The following is a 13,666-nucleotide window of genomic DNA, read 5'->3' as shown; positions in this document are numbered from 1 at the left end:
CTCTGCCTCCTCTCCTCCTATTACCCAACAGTCTTGTCTTCCTTCCTCCCAAAATTCCGAAGCTTTACAGAACAATAACCCAAACTGTCCCTGCTCCCCAGAGCTGTTCTTCGCTCCTTTCATTGTCCCTCAACCTGCCTCTCCACGTCACGATTCCACGAACCTAACAGAGGAGCATCTGTGTCCAGATGCTCAAACACTAGAGTCTCCTCCATCTCCGTTCGATTTGGTGGTGGATGACCAGCAACCCACCCTCATCGACGATGATGTGACGCAGTTGCCGTCAGGGCATCCAGTTGACCGGCGCATTGTGCGGGAGGAGGAGATGAGACAGGAGTTGGAAGAGGAAGTGGTGGATGATGAGGACACTGACCCGACCTGGACAGGGGGGATGTCAAGCGGGGAAAGTAGTGTGGATGTTGAGGCAGGTGCAGCACCAAAAAGGGTAGCTAGAGGCAGAGGCAGAGGTCAGCAGCTTAGGCGAAGCCAGGCCACACCCGGAATCTCCCAAGATGTTCCAGTTCGTACCCAGCCCCGAAAAACTCCCACCTCGAGGGCACGTTTCTCGAAGGTGTGGAGTTTTTTCAAGGAATGCGCCGAGGACAGATATAGTGTTGTCTGCACAATTTGAATCAGTGGCAGGCAGCAACGGCAGGACAAAGGCCGCCTGCCGTTCACGCCACTGCCACTGCCACTGCTGACTGTGCTGGCGATGCACTCCAGAGGACGAGCCAGGACACCACTTCATCTGCCTCCGCCACTTTGTTGACTTCTACCTCATCCTCCCCTGGTCCTGTCTTATCTCCTTCTCCTGCACCATCAAAGGCACCATCAGGCGTTTCTTTACAACAACCCACCATCTCTCAGACATTGGAGCGGCGGCAGAAATACACTGCTAACCACCCACACGCGCAAGCCTTGAACGCCAACATCGCTAAACTGCTGGCCCAGGAGATGCTGGCGTTCCGGCTTGTTGAAACTCCCGCCTTCCTGGACCTGATGGCAACTGTGGCACCTCGCTATGCCGTCCCTAGCCGTCACTACTTCTCCCGGTGTGCCGTCCCCGCCTTGCACCAGCACGTGTCACTCAACATCAGGCGGGCCCTTAGTTCCGCGCTTTGCACAAAGGTCCACTTGACCACCGACGCGTGGACAAGTGCATGTGGACAGGGACGCTACATTTCACTGACGGCACACTGGGTGAATGTAGTTGAGGCTGGGACTGCTTCCCAAACTGGCCCGGTGTACCTCGTCTCCCCGCCTAACATTCCTGGCAGGGACACGAGAAGAACACCCGCCTCCTCCTCTACCGCCTCCTCCTCCGCCACCGCCTCCTCCTCCGCCACCGCCTCCTCCTCCGCTGTTAGATTGACCCCAGCTACGAGTTGGAAACGTTGCAGCACTGGCGTTGGTAGACGTCAGCAGGCTGTGCTGAAGCTGATCAGCTTGGGGGACAGACAGCACACTGCCTCCGAGGTGAGGGATGCCCTCCTCGATGAGACGGCAATATGGTTTGAGCCGCTGCACCTGGGCCCAGGCATGGTCGTTTGTGATAACGGCCGGAACCTGGTAGCAGCTCTGGAGCTTGCCGGACTCCAACATGTTCCATGCCTGGCCCACGTCTTCAACCTAGTGGTGCAACGTTTCCTAAAGAGCTACCCCAATGTTCCAGAGCTACTGGTGAAAGTGCGGCGCATGTGCGCCCACTTTCGCAAGTCGACAGTAGCCGCTGCTAGCTTAAAATCTCTCCAGCAACGCCTGCATGTGCCACAACACCGGCTTTTGTGCGACGTCCCCACACGCTGGAACTCAACGTTTCAGATGTTGAATAGAGTGGTTGAGCAGCAGAGACCTTTGATGGAATACCAGCTACAAAACCCTAGGGTGCCACAAAGTCAGCTGCCTCAGTTTCACATCCATGAGTGGCCATGGATGAGAGACCTTTGTGACATCCTACGGGTCTTTGAGGAGTCCACAAGGAGGGTGAGCTCTGAGGATGCGATGGTGAGCCTTACAATCCCGCTCTTGTGTGTTCTGAGAGAATCCCTGATTGACATCAGGGATAACTCAGATCACACAGAGGAGTTAGGGATAGCATCCGATCCGTCACAGCTGGAGAGTAGGTCCACACATCTGTCCGCTTCACTGCGTTTAATGGAGGAGGAGGAGGAGGAGGAAGAAGAGTTGTCCGATGATGTGATGGTGATACAGGAGGCTTCCGGGCAACTTCGAATCGTCCCATTGTTGCAGCGCGGATGGGTAGACATGGAGGATGAGGAGGAAATGGAGATTGAACTTTCCGGTGGGGCCAGAGGAGTCATGCCAACTAACACTGTGGCAGACATGGCTGAGTTCATGTTGGGGTGCTTTACAACCGACAAGCGTATTGTCAAAATCATGGAGGACAACCAGTACTGGATCTTTGCTATCCTTGACCCCCGGTATAAAAACAACATCTCGTCTTTTATTCCGGTAGAGGGGAGGGCCAATCGCATCAATGCTTGCCACAGGCAATTGGTGCAGAATATGATGGAGATGTTTCCAGCATGTGACGTTGGCGGCAGGGAGGGCAGTTCCTCCAGTAGGCAACCAAGTTCTCACCAGTCCACACAAACGAGGGGCACACTGTCTAAGGTCTGGGACACCTTGATGGCACCCCCTCGCCAAAGTGCCGCCACGGAGGGTCCTAGTGTCACCAGGCGTGAGAAGTATAGGCGCATGTTGCGGGAATACCTTTCCGACCACAGCCCTGTCCTCTCCGACCCCTCTGCGCCCTACACGTATTGGGTGTCGAAGTTGGACCTGTGGCTTGAACTTGCCCTATATGCCTTGGAGGTGCTGTCCTGTCCTGCCGCCAGCGTCCTATCTGAGAGGGTGTTCAGTGCAGCCGGTGGCATCATCACTGACAAGCGCACCCGTCTGTCAGCTGAGAGTGCCGACCGGCTCACTTTGATAAAAATGAACCACCACTGGATAGAGCCTTCATTTTTGTGCCCACCTGTGTAAAGCACCCCAACATGAAACTCCATGTCTGTACTCAACCTCTCCAATTCCTCCACATCCTCATACTCATCCACCATAAGCGTTGCACAATTCTGCTAATACTAGGCTCCCTCCAACATGATTTCCCCCAACTCTGCTGGTTAGAGGCTCCCTCCACCCTGATTTCCACCAACTCTGCTGGTTAGAGGCTCCCTCCACCCTGCTTTCCCACAACTCTGCTGGTTAGAGGCTCCCTCCACCATGAATTTGCCCAAACTGGGCTGGTTAGAGGCTCCCTCCACCATGAATTGGTCCAAACTGGGGTTTTTAGAGGCTCCCTCCACCATGAATTTGCCAAAACTGGGCTGTTTAGAGGCTCCCTCCACCATGAATTGGTCCAAATTGGGGTTTTTAGAGGCTCCCTCCACCATGAATTTGCCCAAACTGGGCTGGTTAGAGGCTCCCTCCACCATGAATTGGTCCAAACTGGGCTGGTTAGAGGCTCCCTCCACCATGAATTGGTCCAAATTGGGGTTTTTAGAGGCTCCCTCCACCATGAATTGGTCCAAACTGGGCTGTTTAGAGGCTCCCTCCACCATGAATTGGTCCAAACTGGGGTTTTTAGAGGCTCCCTCCACCATGAATTGGTCCAAACTGGGCTGGTTAGAGGCTCCCTCCACCATGAATTGGTCCAAACTGGGTTTTTTAGAGGCTCCCTCCACCATGAATTGGTCCAAACTGGGGTTTTTAGAGGCTCCCTCCACCATGAATTGGTCCAAACTGGGGTTTTTAGAGGCTCCCTCCACCATGAATTGGTCCAAACTGGGGTTTTTAGAGGCTCCCTCCACCATGAATTTGCCCAAACTGGGCTGTTTAGAGGCTCCCTCCACCATGAATTGGTCCAAACTGGGTTTTTTAGAGGCTCCCTCCACCATGAATTGGTCCAAACTGGGGTTTTTAGAGGCTCCCTCCACCATGAATTGGTCCAAACTGGGGTTTTTAGAGGCTCCCTCCACCATGAATTTGCCCAAACTGGGCTGTTTAGAGGCTCCCTCCACCATGAATTTGCCCAAACTGGGCTGGTTAGAGGCTCCCTCCACCATGAATTGGTCCAAACTGGGGTTTTTAGAGGCTCCCTCCACCATTAATTGGTCCAAACTGGGCTGGTTAGAGGCTCCCTCCACCATGAATTGGTCCAAACTGGGTTTTTTAGAGGCTCCCTCCACCATGAATTGGTCCAAACTGGGGTTTTTAGAGGCTCCCTCCACCATGAATTGGTCCAAACTGGGCTGTTTAGCGGCTCCCTCCACCATTAATTGGTCCAAACTGGGCTGGTTAGAGGCTCCCTCCACCATGAATTTGCCCAAACTGGGCTGTTTAGAGGCTCCCTCCACCATGAATTTGCCCAAACTGGGCTGGTTAGAGGCTCCCTCCACCATGAATTGGTCCAAACTGGGGTTTTTAGAGGCTCCCTCCACCATGAATTGGTCCAAACTTGGCTGTTTAGAGGCTCCCTCCACCATGAATTGGTCCAAACTGGGGTGGTTAGAGGCTCCCTCCACCATTAATTGGTCCAAACTGGGCTGGTTAGAGGCTCCCTCCACCATTAATTGGTCCAAACTGGGCTGGTTAGAGGCTCCCTCCACCATTAATTGGTCCAAACTGGGCTGGTTAGAGGCAACCTCCACCATTAATTGGTCCAAACTGGGCTGGTTAGAGGCTCCCTCCACCATGAATTTGCCCAAACTGGGCTGTTTAGAGGCTCCCTCCACCATGAATTTGCCCAAACTGGGCTGGTTAGAGGCTCCCTCCACCATGAATTGGTCCAAACTGGGTTTTTTAGAGGCTCCCTCCACCATGAATTTGCCCAAACTGGGCTGGTTAGAGGCTCCCTCCACCATGAATTGGTCCAAACTGGGTTTTTTAGAGGCTCCCTCCACCATGAATTTGCCCAAACTGGGCTGGTTAGAGGCTCCCTCCACCATGAATTGGTCCAAACTGGGTTTTTTAGAGGCTCCCTCCACCATGAATTTGCCCAAACTGGGCTGGTTAGAGGCTCCCTCCACCATGAATTGGTCCAAACTGGGTTTTTTAGAGGCTCCCTCCACCATGAATTTGCCCACACTGGGCTGGTTAGAGGCTCCCTCCACCATGAATTGGTCCAAACTGGGGTTTTTAGAGGCTCCCTCCACCATGAATTTGCCCAAACTGGGGTGTTTAGAGGCTCCCTCCACCATGAATTTGCCCAAACTCTGCTGGTTAGAGGCTCAATCCACCCTGATTTTCAAAACAAATGTTGGTGCCAACCTCAACTTACTACAAGGGCCAAATTCACTGCTGGTGACAAGCTCTCCTCACTGCAAGTGCCAAATACACATGTTTCAAGGTGTTTTCCTACTGTCAGAGAGGTGGTATTGAGTGTGTAAAGTGTGTAGTTGTTAGGCTGTGATGTTGGGGTAATAGAGGGTCTTTGGTGTGTTAGATGCCCCCAGACATGCTTCCCCTGCTGTCCCAGTGTCATTCCAGAGGTGTTGGCATCATTTCCTGGGGTGTCATAGTGGACTTGGTGACCCTCCAGACACGGATTTGGGTTTCCCCCTTAACGAGTATCTGTTCCCCATAGACTATAATGGGGTTCGAAACCCATTCGAACACACGAACATTGAGCGGCTGTTCGAATCGAATTTCGAACCTCGAACATTTTAGTGTTCGCTCATCTCTAGTAGAAAAGCGTAAAGTGATAGGAATAGGGGGGAAAATGGGGGGCAGCTTGGTGGTGAAAGAAAGTCACCTTCTAGGCGGGCGGGGTACAAAGGAGAATCTCTCACCACAGAGGTGTCACACTTATAGATGTACGAATTTAGGAAACATCATGCCACATGCAATAGATTTGGCAAAATTGTGCAGATTCACTCTCTCCTATAGTCTCTTTTTTGAGCATTTCTTTTCTATTAGATACTTGATATATCACCCTCCTCTCCGTGCTCAATGGTATTAAGTGTATATGAGGACTGGCTTTACCATTACGGTAATGGAATCTTCCAGCCCCCATATTACAGGTCATACCATAGGGAGCTGGTTCTGATCACAACACCTAGTATAGGAACCAGCCCAGAAGTCAGACAAAGAATCTGGCTGGCATTAAGTAAAGAGTTTCCAAAAGACCCTTTTAAAGAGGACCTTTCATGGTCCGGGGCACAGGCAGTTTTATATACTGCTGGAAAGCTGACAGTGCGCTGAATTCAGTGCACTGTGGGCTTTGTCGATCTGTGCCCCGGGTAAAGCACAATCTGTCCCGGTACTGTAGCTCTTCACAGTCAGAAAGGCGTTGCTGACAGTCACTGTACTGAATGTCAGGAACGCCCTTCTGACTGTAAAGAGCTACGGTACCGGGACAGATAGCGCTTTACCCGGGGTACAGATCGGGAAAGCCGACAGTGCACTGAATTCAGCGCACTGTCAGCTTTCCAGCAGTATATAAAACTGCCTGTGCCCAAACCATGAAAGGTCCTCTTTAAGCTGCTGTTGGCCACATCGAGGGAAAGTGAAAGGACATAATAGCCACTAAAATTCATCAGGCCCAATTCTGCTTCACCCTGAAAGAGAATGGAGGCCCACATACATATTAAATCTTCTATTGTATATAGGAGTCTCATGGAAACCGTATACATCTCACTGTTCTGGGAGTCTTGTGAGTCTGATACAATCATACCTAGGACAAGCAATCTCTGTAAAGTTGTCCAGGAACTTTTCTATGGCCTATACATAGTATAATGCCCCTTTCTATGGCCTATACATAGTATAATGCCCCTCTCTATGGCCTATACATATATAATGCCCCTCTGTATGGCCTATACATATATAATGCCCCTCTCTATGGCCTATACATATATAATGCCCCTCTCTATGGCCTATACATATACAGTCCTATGAAAAAGTTTGGGCACCCCTATTAATCTTAATCATTTTTAGTTCTAAATATTTTGGTGTTTGCAGCAGCCATTTCACTTTGATATATCTAATAACTGATGGACACAGTAATATTTCAGGATTGAAATGAGGTTTATTGTACTAACAGAAAATGTGCAATATGCATTAAACCAAAATTTGACCGGTGCAAAAGTATGGGCACCCTTATCATTTTATTGATTTGAATTCCCCTAACTACTTTTTACTGACTTACTGAAGCACAAAATTGGTTTTGTAACCTCAGTGAGCTTTGAACTTCATAGCCAGATGTATCCAATCATAAGAAAAGGTATTTAAGGTGGCCAATTGCAAGTTGATCTCCTAATTGAATCTCCTCTGAAGAGTGGCATCATGGGCTACTCAAAACAACTCTCAAATGATCTGAAAACAAAGATTGTTCAACATAGTTGTTCAGGGGAAGGATACAAAAAGTTGTCTCAGAGATTTAACCTGTCAGTTTCCACTGTGAGGAACATAGTAAGGAAATGGAAGACCACAGGGACAGTTCTTGTTAAGCCCAGAAGTGGCAGGCCAAGAAAAATATCAGAAAGGCAGAGAAGAAGAATGGTGAGAACAGTCAAGGACAATCCACAGACCACCTCCAAAGAGCTGCAGCATCATCTTGCTGCAGATGGTGTCACTGTGCATCGGTCAACTATACAGCGCACTTTGCACAAATAGAAGCTGTATGGAGAGTGATGAGAAAGAAGCCGTTTCTGCACGTACGCCACAAATAGAGTTACCTGAGGTATGCAAAAGCACATTTGGACAAGGCAGCTTCATTTTGGAAACAAAAATTGAGTTGTTTGGTTATAAAAAAAAAGGCGTTATGCATGGCGTCCAAAAAGAAACAGCATTCCAAGAAAAACACATGCTACCCACTGTAAAATTTGGTGGAGGTTCCATCATGCTTTGGGGCTGTGTGGCCAATGCCGGCACCAGGAATCTTGTTAAAGTTGAGGGTCGCATGGATTCCACTCAGTATCAGCAGATTCTTGAGAATAATGTTCAAGAATCAGTGACGAAGTTGAAGTTACGCCGGGGATGGATATTTCAGCAAGACAATGATCCAAAACACCGCTCCAAATCCTCAGGCATTCATGCAGAGGAACAATTACAATGTTCTGGAATGGCCATCCCAGTCCCCAGACCTGAATATCATTGCACATCTGTGGGATGATTTGAAGCGGGCTGTCCATGCTCGGCGACCATCTAACTTAACTGAACTTGAATTGTTTGTCCAAAATACCTTTATCCAGGATCCAGGAACTGATTAAAAGCTACAGGAAGCGACTAGAGGCTGTTATCTTTGCAAAAGGAGGATCTACTAAATATTAATGTCACTTTTCTGTTGAGGTGCCCATACTTTTGCACCGGTCAAATTTTGGTTTAATGCATATTGCACATTTTCTGTTAGTACAATAAACCTCATTTCAATCCTGAAATATTACTGTGTCCATCAGTTATTAGATATATCAAACTGAAATGGCTGTTATAAACACCAAAATATTTAGAACTAAAAATGATTAAGATTAATAGGGGTGCCCAAACTTTTTCATAGGACTGTATAATGCCCCTCTCTATGGCCTATATATATAATGCCCCTCTCTATGGCCTATACATATATAATGCCCCTCTCTTCCAGCCTACAGTAAACACTCCTTCCTTGCTTGTGCTACTCCTGTAAATGGAAGTATAGCCATGCCCGTACTACTCCAATGGATGAGGAGAGACGATTCCTGATGCCACTAATGTGAGACATCAGGGCAAAAATGGACAGTGGTCAGGACATCAGACCTTTTCCAATCCGCTGTAACTATGAAGTAGAAATACGGCAGAGGTCTGGTCAGCTGGCATCTGTGGTCTGGGTTCGGAGAGCGGCCCACCAGCTGAGTAACCCAGGTTTTATATTGTACTATAGATATGCAACTCTTTCTTGAAAAAGCTATTTTTAGAAATATGCAAGTGAAGCTCTGGGACACCCCCTATCGCACTAGAAAGGGTGCAGTTACTGGATCATCTAATGGTATGATGGAACTAAGGCTGGAAGAATATAACCCAAACAAAAAATTTGGATTAATTGGGCATTTTACTTAGATTACGGTTTTTGACAATGACTTAAGTCGCCACTTTTCAAGCATGCACTTTTTTACATGTGTTGGGCGAACCAAGTGACCTGCTGAGGCCCAACCGAATCACAGGCCTTAGCGGACCCTGACGTCAGTCAGAAGGCCCAAAGTTCCCCAAGTATAACAGCAGTTTCAGTTCAGACGTGTTCAGCCCGAACAAAACTGCAGATAGAACTTTGCAAATATTGTTATAACTGAACCCGGAATAACCAACTTTGGTTGTCCCTGTTAATATTTGGTTTCAGTTATTTTCCTATTAATTGCCCAGCCTTGGATGGTGCTTAGCAAAAGAGTCCCCTACAATGTACTATGGCTGGTTTGCGATAAAATTTACTAGTGTCAGACTCCCTGCAAACATCGTGACGCAGGCAGTTACTGTATCGTCTTCTTTACAAGGCTGTCATTTACTTCCAAGGTGGGACTTCCAATGTAAAGGTGCCGCACGTACTGATTGGACCACCAAACGATGACTCAGCACAACCACAATATGAGCTCATCACTTTCCAGCCACATTCAAAAACATTAGATGTGTCCTTGTGTGGGCCGAAAGGGACAGGAGAGATGCCATCTTTGTCACTCCTCCGCTCTCTGTAGATGACTGATATTAGAGGCAGGAACTTCCCCACACTGACTGCATTTTCCAGCCTAATATACACTAAAAAAAGAAAAATCATAAAAGTGCTACCATAATGTGATTGTGACCATCTTGTCTATGGACCTCATCAGACATCCAGGCTTACCGGACGTGGGAAATGGCTACAAGGGATTTTTTATCTTGCTCCTTATTGTTGAGGCCATCTACTCCTATCTCTCCCAATAGATGCAGGCTCTGGTGACCAGACCATAGACTGGCTACCATGTATGTCTAAGTGCATCTATTTACAAGAGAGATATATGTGAGCAAAGGATGAATAAGACAAGTTCTGCAGACTCTTCCTCTGTAGGTCACCTTTGCAAACAATGAAGATCTGCTATTTTGCTGCACATTAGACTGCAAGAATTACCGAGTCCCCCCCTTCTATCAACTTTGACATAGCCAAAGCTGAAAAACAAGTTTGAAACCCTCAGCAACAAATTTCAAGTCACCTAGTGCTGTGGCCTTTAGTGGCAGCATATGGATGAGATTTATCCAATGTTATCTAGACTACAGAAGATTCAGTACAGGCATGTTCATGGTGCCTAAACTGCTGCAATCCCTGTACACAAAGCCCCAGTTGTAAAGAAGTTTTAGAAGCTTAAATACATGGATGCTTTATTCAAAACAGTGCCACATCTTTACACAGGTTGAATGAGGTATTGCAGCTCAGCTCTACTCCATTTGGAGGCAAGCTGTAATAGCAGCACGGTTTCTGGAGGTAGACCCACAGGCTAGCTAGCTAATCCCATACACACATTGCAGAAAAATACCTGTAGATTTCCAAAACCATTGTATTTTTGGAAATCACAGCATGTCAATTATAGCTATAGAAATGCTGGTGCTTTCCCTATGTGTATAGATGAAGTAGAAAGTCTGTAGAGGAAAACTCTGTGAACCTTCTGTGATCAGCGCAGCGGGAAAAACCGAAATACAGTTCCTCCACAGTTTTTCCCCGCAATGCTTATTGGCTACGGTCTGCTATGTGGGGCCTTTGCCTTAAATGGGATTTCCCATGAACTGCTCTAATACATTAACTTGTTTCTAAAACTTTTTGTTACTGCTCACGGATGATTATTGCTTAAAATTTTCTACGGCCTAGTTCACACGGGGCACGGAATGGCGGATTTTGGTCCTGATTCTGACACGGGAAGGTATGTCAGAATAGGACCAAAATATGACGCCGTGACTGTTGCGGCTTCCAGCTCCAGAGAAGGCCCAAATTAATCCGCCTGAAGAAAGGGCAGCTCGCCTCTTTTTTCTGTGAGCGGAAACATGCCACTCATGGAAAAAAAGAGCGCTAGCGGTCTACATAGACCGCTATTGTGAGGGGGCGGATTATGACGTGGATTCAGCACTAAAACCTGCCCCCTCTTGCCCCAAGTCAACGGGGCCTTAGAAATCCTGCCGCTGAACACTCTTGTTTTCCCCTTTAACCAGATGCCGCCTGCTCATCGAGTATATATACCCGGGTAGTCGGTATACAACTCTGCAAGGACATCTGTACCTGCACATTCTCGCAGAGTAAAGCAGCTGCACAGCTCTATGAGCAGGTAGCGGGTATTTATTGACATCCCAGAGAGAAGGCAGGGAGCGTTTATTACCATCTTTGCCTTTCTGATGACTGTATACAATGGGCGGTGTGTACACAAGCATGGAGCAATAATGATGCAGTCTAGTGGTCATGTGATCTGTCCTTTGAAGAAAAAAAAACATTAAAACTGTGAAAAATACAAGTTTCCCTCCTTTTTTGTTTAGATTTTCATAAAACTCTATAGATCACCAAAAAAAGACGCAAGATTGATTTTAATAAACCAAACGGAAAAAAAAAAAAAAAAAAAAGTGTCCGGCTGTGAACCAGGAGAAATAGTCCTGTCCCCAAGTGATGGATCAAAATAGCCTTATAAGTAAATGTTGGATTGTTACAGTGCGGGTTTATTTTACTACTCCCTGATCCAGAGATACATTATAGCTAATGCAACTGAAGGTTTACTAAGGAGGCCATTTGTTAGTATCTATATTTGAGGGTCTAGGTAGGTGCCCTCATTCACTCATAGCTACTAGGTGAAGGGTGGGTTCACACTACTGTTGTTTAATGTCCATTGCTCTTATCCATCACAGTGCTGTCCCTTCAGTACACAATAAGGACTGTGCTGTACACTTGTAGAATGGCGGTGCTTGGTAACACAGTTCAGCTCATTCACTAGGATGTGCCATAGGGGTGATCAGGCCATATGACTGATGAAAGTGCCCGCACACACAAGGCCAAATATTCTGTGTATGGGCCGTATGCATAGAATTCATTGCATCATACCTGCCCCGTTATACAGTAAGCGCTCTGTATAAGGCCCATACACAAAGGATCCACAATGGCCCAATCACTACTGTACTAAACTCATACCTCCATATCATTACTGTAGTAATCGGGTCATTCAGAGCTCACTGCATGATAACAGACTATGAAGCAAAGAGTTCTAGTACACTAGCCGCGCTCCGCAGGGACGGCGCACACCAGCCGCGCTCCGCAGGGACGGCGCACACCAGCCGCGCTCCGCAGGGACGGCGCACACCAGCCGCGCTCCGCAGGGACGGCGCACACCAGCCGCGCTCCGCAGGGACTATGTACACCAGCCGCGCTCCGCAGGGACGGCGCACACCAGCCGCGCTCCGCAGGGACTATGTACACCAGCCGCGCTCCGCAGGGACTATGTACACCAGCCGCGCTCCGCAGGGACGGCGCACACCAGCCGCGCTCCGCAGGGACTATGTACACCAGCCGCGCTCCGCAGGGACTATGTACACCAGCCGCGCTCCGCAGGGACTATGTACACCAGCCGCGCTCCGCAGGGACTATGTACACCAGCCGCGCTCCGCAGGGACTATGTACACCAGCCGCGCTCCGCAGGGACTATGTACACCAGCCGCGCTCCGCAGGGACTATGTACACCAGCCGCGCTCCGCAGGGACTATGTACACCAGCCGCGCTCCGCAGGGACTATGTACACCAGCCGCGCTCCGCAGGGACTATGTACACCAGCCGCGCTCCGCAGGGACTATGTACACCAGCCGCGCTCCGCAGGGACTATGTACACCAGCCGCGCTCCGCAGGGACGGCGCACACTAGCCACGCTCCGCAGGGACGACGCACACTAGCCGAAGTCCGCAGGGACGGCACGCCAAGTAACAGTAAACAGGAAGTTTGTACCTTCACCAATAAATAGTCTTGCAGTATATTGCAGATAGGACTTCATTGGTAAGTAGTAACTGGGGGGGGGGGGCTCCACTATAACTCACTACTTACTTAAGTGTCTGGAGATTTTCTGCTACTTGTGACTGTTTTGTTCCTGCAGCACATGGCCACTAAAGGGTTACATGCAGCACCTAGCCCTATACAAGCAGCAGGGCAGCACCACAGGGGGCGCCACCACAACCCCCCACTCCACATACACACAAAGACATGACTCCAGGGACACCAGAGCACACAGTGCGGTGAATGGGCAGAGGTTGCCCAATAGCGGAGCTTCCTTGTAGTCCAATAAGCCCGGGCAGAGCAGTGGCCGGCACAGGCTGCAGCCCCCGGCCTCTGGCGGGCTCTCCGTCCCCAGGCCAGGTGCTCTCGCCCTGCTCTCCGCTCCTCCTCCGCCCAGGCTGCTGTTTTACTTTAATTACCTGCGTCCTCTGAACTCACAGCTCAGGGATCCGCTCCAGCCAATCACCGGGGTGAACGTCTTGGGTCCCCAGGGGAGCCGCCTCCTCTTCGGATCCCGTCACAGGAAGAACCTCACAAAGTCGCAAACACGGAACCGACAGATTGCCAAACCCAGCGGGGCCGAGTCCAAGCAGGACACAGCGCCCTCATCCGCGCAGGGGGTACACCTTGTACGACGTCCGGTAGGCCTGTGCTTGACGTCAGCGTAGGCCGTGACGTCACTACCATGGTGACGTGCTGCTA

General features: G+C 49.3%; 1 protein-coding gene across 1 annotated transcript in view; it reads right to left on the bottom strand.

Annotated features, from left to right (window-relative positions):
* Positions 1-13,666, bottom strand: part of ATF1 (activating transcription factor 1) — a 25,098-nt gene extending 11,432 nt beyond the window's left edge. Inside the window, exon 1 of the mRNA XM_075265893.1 lies at positions 13,384-13,666. The gene's annotated coding sequence lies outside the window, so the exon portion shown is untranslated. The remainder of the gene's footprint in view (positions 1-13,383) is intronic.

This window comes from Leptodactylus fuscus, chromosome 2, assembly GCF_031893055.1.
Source record: "Leptodactylus fuscus isolate aLepFus1 chromosome 2, aLepFus1.hap2, whole genome shotgun sequence".
Lineage (NCBI taxonomy): Eukaryota > Metazoa > Chordata > Amphibia > Anura > Leptodactylidae > Leptodactylus > Leptodactylus fuscus.
This window is presented reverse-complemented; position numbering and strand designations above follow the sequence as displayed.